Consider the following 7,519-nt stretch of genomic DNA (forward strand, 5'->3'; position numbering starts at 1 on the left):
CAGTGACCACCAGTGCCCAGTAAGATGCATTCCTAATGTTAGCAAAGTGATCACTTGTAAAGATCAAAATGTTTACATGGACATAGGGAAAAAAAAAAAAAAAAACAATGCCCCCATAAAAAAAAATTTTTTTTTTTTTTTTTTTTTTTTTTTTGCACAAGCCTGTGGGCCATCAGTGCGTCCTCAGAGAACAAGAAGAGACAAAGAAAGATGTGGGAGGAGGAGTAGGAAGATATCTATGTTTAAGTGATTTAACCCCATAATAATAATAACAAAATAGCCTATTTTGAGTCTTTTGCTTTTTGCTTAGTTAATGCTGAATATCTTGTTTCAGTTATATTTTAGTTGAGTGGATTGGTGCTCCGTAAGCCCCTAAAATAGAATATGGAGATAGAGACAGCAGAAGCAGAATGGTTGCCAAAGTGAAATGATCTGGAGTGCTGAGCACTGCATCAGCCCACACACAGGCCCACCCCAGGATAGTGATGCAGAGAAGTCTTAGATGGTGCTCCCTGCTTAGAAAAATGATGTCAGTATTGGCAGGCCTGAAACTAAACCAAAGGCTAACCAAAATAAACTCATTAAATGTACTTCCCTTCTGTATAGCATAAAACCCCCCATTCTCAGTGCAGTGCACCTTAGTGTTAGGCTTGTGCTCTTCAACAGCGCTGCTGACAGCTTCACAGCCAGCACATAACAGTGCACTTACTAAATATAAGTACTTCATTAGCATCTAGAATACTTCTGCTACCACAAAAATAACAACAAATAGCCATACTGTGGGGAAGGTCAATGCTGCTTGCCAGGAAAGGTGTGCACAAAGCGCTGCATGCCTGGGACAGACTGGATTTTTTAGGCATATTTTTATTCCACAGAAGTTGATAGCCTCAGAATAAAGCAGGCAGAACAGAGGTTTAATTAGGTAGCTGATGTGAACTGTAGCCTCACAAAAATGTGGGGAAGAATATGAAGCCTCATGGGACAGCTCTACTTTTTAAGTTTACGAAAAAAGATGGCTGTTCTTGGTACAATTTCTGAAGTTTCAACAACGATGGGAGTTGCTTTAGGATGGAGATGCATACTCTGAGGGTTAGACATTTTAAGAATCTGAGCTTCACATGAGCTAGCATCCCCAAAACTAAAAACCTAAAGGTCTACACAAAGAACTGGATCAAAGAGAAACCTGAAGGGGGATGTCAGAACCTACATTCTGGAGGCATCAGATGTCCCTGTTCACCAAAATAATTAAAAGAGACGAGCCCTCCGGAGAGGACATCCTGGGTACTGCCATGGAATGTTCCCAGGGGAGAGGCAGTCTATTGGCTCTCGGACAATAGGTTACAGAGACTGGAATTTATACTTTTATACTAGAAATGCATCTTCTCCTCAAGGCTGTTGAAAAACATAGGGGTTTTATCTTCCCAGCAGTGTTGATACGTTGGAGAAGTTATTTCATTATGAGGTGTGTTTATTACTGGTGCATTCACAAACAACATAAAATAGCTATCCAAAGAAGTGAAATGATTCCGTAGTTTTCCTCCTGTATGTAAGACAAAGGAAGAAGTGTCATTTGGCAATGGTGCTGACTTCCAGCATCTGTAATTTGGGATGTATCTATACTTCCCACCTCAGGCCATCTTTGCAGTATGGCAGATTAGAATGCTGGATGTGTCTTGGATGACAGTATTTGATATCCATTATTAACTCAGGTGGTTTTGATCTTGTAGCTTCTTATCCTCAGATAAGATTCTATCCCAAACTTACTGAAACATCTCGATTCAAGTGTGTGAGGGGAAGGAAGGGAAGAATAAATCCTTAACTCATGCAGATTAATATGGATTTATTGACTTCAGGGCATGTTTACACTGCTGAAAATCTGTACCAGAAATTATGATTCTGATTTAAAATTATGATCACCCTTGAACCACATATGTGGAGTTGTTTACTTTTTTATCATTAGCTGTAGGTCCACCTGACCCAAAGAAATTCCATTTAATACAGACCTACTACAAAATTACAAATTGGAGTTAAGTAAATGAGGCTTGGCCATTAAAGGAGGTCTCTGTGGAGTTTAAATACCTGTCTGCCTATATCATATATATTCTTACATTTGTTAAGTTTATCTGGAACTTTTATTGCAAAATTGATATTCCAATTTTCCCCATAGGAGTATTCAGATGAAAATTAATAACTCATAGTGAAAGGGGAGTTACAAAAAACAGCACAAACAGCTCATTTAATAATTTCCATCACGTAAAAAATCAGTCCTAAATATCTGTGAAGATTTTTTTCCTATGTTAAGCGGGACAGACTGACATCAGGAACAACATTACTGGGGATTAACAAAATAGTTTCCAGCCTTCCTTCAGCACTTAAATGCTGAAGGATATTTGTGTACCATTGTTTATTGTGCCATTATAAGCTATATATTAGTTCAAAATCTGTAGCTAATGGCAACAGCTACTCAGCTTTCATCAATTCTAATGCAGAAATTTAATATATAGAGTATATAGTATATATAAAGTAAACTAGTTTTTGGCCCACTCATTTTTCCAGCATTTTCTTAAGAAATAAAATGCAAACTCAAGACATTCCTAATAAGGTGAATGTGACCAAAAAATTGCTTGTTTGTTACATTATATCACTTAAAAATTAGAGGAATCCATCTACTGAAATTAGAAATGAGTTTTTCTATCATTAGAATAACCATTCCTGTAAGTATTGTTTAATACAGAATATTTTTTAATGTATTTTATGGTAAAAATATATTACTTTCCTTTGACAGATGTGTTACCTGGATTCATCATCAGGGACTATAGTTCTTATATATGTATTTATCAGTAAAAAATCAAGACCTAGGTATGCTTGACAATGTTATGTAAAAATATGTAATACTTAGGAAACACACAATGCATAAATATCCTTTCCTCTTCTGCATTTGATTCTTGAAAAATAGTGGATGCAATTTAGCTTTTATCTGTAAAAGCACTAATGGTAACAAAATAGAAAAATGGAGCGAGTGAATTGTTTATATCATGAATCATCCAATGTTTACCTTTCTATGAAACTGGCAATTACAAAAACTGAGAAGAAAAATCCTGTTTTCACATATTCCAGTGTCTCTAGAGAACTGTTCATAGGACTGTGAAGAAAGATTGGGGGTTTTAAGACCGTGTGGAAAAGTTTTGGGTTTTTTTCATTTATTTTACACTGCAAGTGTTAAAAAAAAAAAAAAAAAAAAAAAAAAAAAAAAAAAAAAGTTGGGAAACCTTTGGTTTAAAAGAATTGTTTAATGATGTTTAATCTGCAAGATACACGAGTGAGACTATATGTGGATGCAGGTCTGTAATTCCCATATATACAAGTATTTTTAAGACAGGATCTTGAAGGTTCCCAACTCAAACTATGCTAACTATAAAACATGAAACTTTTCAAATTATTTGGTCTCAAGGATTCCATTTTACATAGGTACATGAAAAAGAACTCACTAATTAATTACCATGTGCAAATAATTTAGTTCTAACTAATGGTTAAATTAGTTTCATATAAACATCTGAAACTTTACAAGACATCAGGCAATCAACGTAGGCAACAATCACTGATTATTCAATTATATAGATGGCCTTCGAACACTAAGTGCTCAGTGAAAATCCATAATTGTATGTGATTATCGAGGCACACCAGTGGGAATTAGGCAAATGTAAATTAAATCACAAACATATAAAAGATCGAGGAACTTGGGGTTTTTATTTAATCTCTCTTGGAAAAGAAACAGTTACCTACAGGAATATGTATGTACCCATTTATAAACACTCCAAGATCTGGAACTTTAAATGTTAGCATGAAAGCAACTTTTATTTTCACCTCTTGTAAAAATAAATTATGTTCTAGCTTTTTATTTCAATGGAGTTCCACCCACTTATTTGCAATCTTAGTGATGCTAATAGTTTATAAAGATACTTGCTTAGGTTTTCACAGCTGCCAGTGGCATTTAGAATCATTAATTTTTGTGAAAAACGGTCTCCCCAAAAAACATTGCCTATATGAAAAGAATTTTGTAGACAGTGTAAAAAACTGATACACCAAGAGAATTCCAGTTGACTTGAAAAACAGTACAATAAATCTAGTTTGGCTAGCTCACATATAACTGGCAATATTATACCCATGAAAACTAATCATTAATTTTTTCCAGTTGCACAGATGTTGCATGCACATATATACTTGATTTTGGCTTCTTGTACTTCTAACCTATTATAAAGTGGTAATCTATGCTTCTTGCCATAATATCAGGCTCCCAGCTGTGCATTAATGATATGACAAACTTCTGTCCATCTCTTCTCACATCCGTTCTCTCAGGATAGATGTCTGTGCAATGTTTCAATTTAATTTTGGGGTTTTTTTAAACTTACATATGTATAAGAAAACAGTTGATACGTGTGAGGCCATGTTCCTCAGTGCTCATGTTAACAAACAGCTAAAGCTGAAAAGCACACCTTGTATGTAAGTAGTAAGGTTTATTATTTGGTCAGGTTCTCAACAGAATTCCTCCTTATGTCTCAGGCTGCTCCCAAGGAATGGACATGTGAAGTCTCTGCCGAAACAAAGACCAACTGTAAGACTGTAGTCTTGCCATTACAGCAAGGCAAAATTTAGGAAGGCAATACTAGGTAGAATGGTTGCAACTCTTCCATTGTAAATGTTTTATTTATTTTATAAATAAATTTATGAAATAATATTTTCTTACTATTACAGTTCAAACACAAGTCAACAAGACCATGCTTAGAGAGTAAAGTAATTTAGAACAGTAAATTTATCCAGTCAAAATTCATCTTATCAACTACTGCATAGCCCTCTGTTCATAGAAAAGCTCTATGGCAATGGGATGGCCAAGTTCTCTGGTGTCAGGCACAAACACTGAATAATTCCATGGCCCAGTCCAGCTCCCACTGAGATTCAAGAGATTTTGAATGAGGCTGTAGAAGATCCTGGCAAATCATTTGACATTGTATATCATTGGAATGACAGGGGCATTTCTTGCCTGCCCACAACTGAATATAAATGTTAAGTGAACAAAGAATACTGATCAAGGTCTGGCTGTACAATTGAGTGAAAGCAAATTTACAAGGAGCAGGGAGATGACAATTTAGATGATTTTTTATTTGCATTGAATAGGCAGCAGAAGATTAGTATTCTGTTTTGTTTACATTTATCATTGCCATATGTCAAATTAGGAAAAAAAAAATCCCCTTAGTCAGAATGATATTTTGGAACATGAGCTGTGAAATATTTTCAAACACAGAATGATGCAATTTAAATAGAAACTGCTGCAGAACTCAACTGTGGCACCTTACTTGATCATCCTGATTTTTTTTTAAATAAACCAAGACAACTATATTCCAAGCTACTTTAAAAAACTTGTTTTCCAAATTTAATTTTAAATATAAATGAATTATTAACATGATCTGTCAAGAGTTAGGAAAAGTAGACACAAGTTAAAGATAAAAAAAGTGATAGGAATAAATGCACAGCAATCCTTCTACTCAAAGGCCCTGTTAATCTTTGGTAACATTCACTGAATGTTACTGAGTGGCTTTCTACTTCACATTTCCAAGTTTCATCACGTCTGTCCAAATGCTGTAATGCTGATAGTTTGTAAGAGAATCTACATAAATTTTAATTACTTGTCTTATAGTCTCTCCTCAACAGATAAATCTAATCCCTTCACTTTTTAACAAGTGAAGATTTGGATCAATAGAAGAACATATTACATGTGCTTAAAATTAACTTTAAGGAGATTGAAATAAAGCACCTACATTCTAAACTGTCACATTTAAATGTTGGTAAAATTATTCTTCTGATAATACCTTTTCTTTGCAAGATAATTGGACGAATTTATTAGCCCAATATTTATGTAGAATTCAGTGTTTTAATAATGAGATCTTCACCTGTGTAAGGCCAGCACAATAAGCTGAACAATTTGTACATGAACATTGTTCTTCACATGTCCCTGTGAGTCTCAGAGTGTTCCAAGATTCACTTATCCAAGCAAACACTCTTGTAGCTTACACCAGTCAAACATTGTACCATGCTTTCCAGAAAGATATTAAACTAGGAAAGTAAGAGCCTAAAATTGCTGGTTTGGTTTGAAAATGAAAGATCAATTATTTGCATGTTCTTCCACAGGGGAAAAAAAAAGAAATCTGCATCAGTGTTTGGTAGTTAAAAAAAAAGAAGGCATATCAAAAAATAGGAGGATGGGCATTCCACATCTAAAATGGAAGCTGTCTATTAACCTATCCTTTGCAGACTAGCCAGCTGCAAATTGGTTTTCTGACACCATTTCATACAGTAGTTGCTATACAAATATTAGAACGGTTTGGGAACCAAACTGTGACACATTAAATGTGCTATTTGGTTTGCTGAGAAATCCCTCTACATTGCAAACAGGTAACTGTTGTGCTTGCCAACCTATCTCCATGTTCCAGAAAGGCAAGCAAATAAATTGTAACTTCTGTGGCAGAGCTATTGAAACTGTTAAACAGAACCAAACTGATTTTGTCTTTATTTCAAACACTGAAAGCATGCATGATTTTTCAAAACCATAGACTAGACAAATGAATTTCAAAAGATTTGCTATACTGCAAGCAGATTTATCAGAATCATGACCACACTGGAAATACTGCAAGCCTCCCAATCCAGAGAGAGGCCCAAACTAAAACCTTCAAATAAAAATATCTCGAAGTAAGACAAATCTCAAAATCTAAGGGAACCTGTCATGAGTGGAACCAAAATCCTAGATTCCAAAGTGGGTCCACGTTTGTGCTTCCATGCCTGTTAAAGGAGGTACAGTGTGAACACTACAGTATTTTTGGGGGGTTATTACCAGTGTGGACAAAATCCTCAGAGCTGACAGGGAAGAAATGAAGAAAACACTTTGACATCAGGACATGCTTTTGCTGCCTCTCAATTGCAGGCTTCTGAAGAGGCTGAAGTGACACACCTCCGTCGTAGACCATCCGCTTCTGGATTAAATTTCGCCGTCGCCTGGATTTTGGTGCTTGACAAAAGCCCTATGATTAATAAAAAGGCAGCTGTGCTCGCTTCAACATTTTAGTTTTACAGTCGCTGTCACACACGCCTTGTCATCGAAAAAAGAGTCCTTTATTAACGTTTTCCCCCGTCCCCGCGCCATCATCCTCTCCCAGGTGCCGCTCCGGGCTCCCCGGGGCAGCGCAGGCCCGCCCCGCCGGCGGGGATGCTGTCTAGAAAATAAAAAACCACCAACTTGGCCGAGATGCCCTCGCTCCGGGGGTTCCAGCCTGGAGAGCGGCGGGGACCCGGCAGGGACCCGGCGGCGAGGCAGCTCCCCGCGGGCTGCGCCAGCACCAGCGCTTGGCAGAAGAGAGCCACTGCCGCGACCGGGCTGCCCTCGCCCCTCTGGGGGCGCTCGGCCGCGGGGCTGCGGGAGCGGCCCCGCCGGGGGAGGGGAGGGGCCGGGCCGCCGAGGGGGCAGGGCCGC

This window comes from Pyrgilauda ruficollis, unplaced genomic scaffold, assembly GCF_017590135.1.
Source record: "Pyrgilauda ruficollis isolate IOZ18807 unplaced genomic scaffold, ASM1759013v1 scaffold28, whole genome shotgun sequence".
Lineage (NCBI taxonomy): Eukaryota > Metazoa > Chordata > Aves > Passeriformes > Passeridae > Pyrgilauda > Pyrgilauda ruficollis.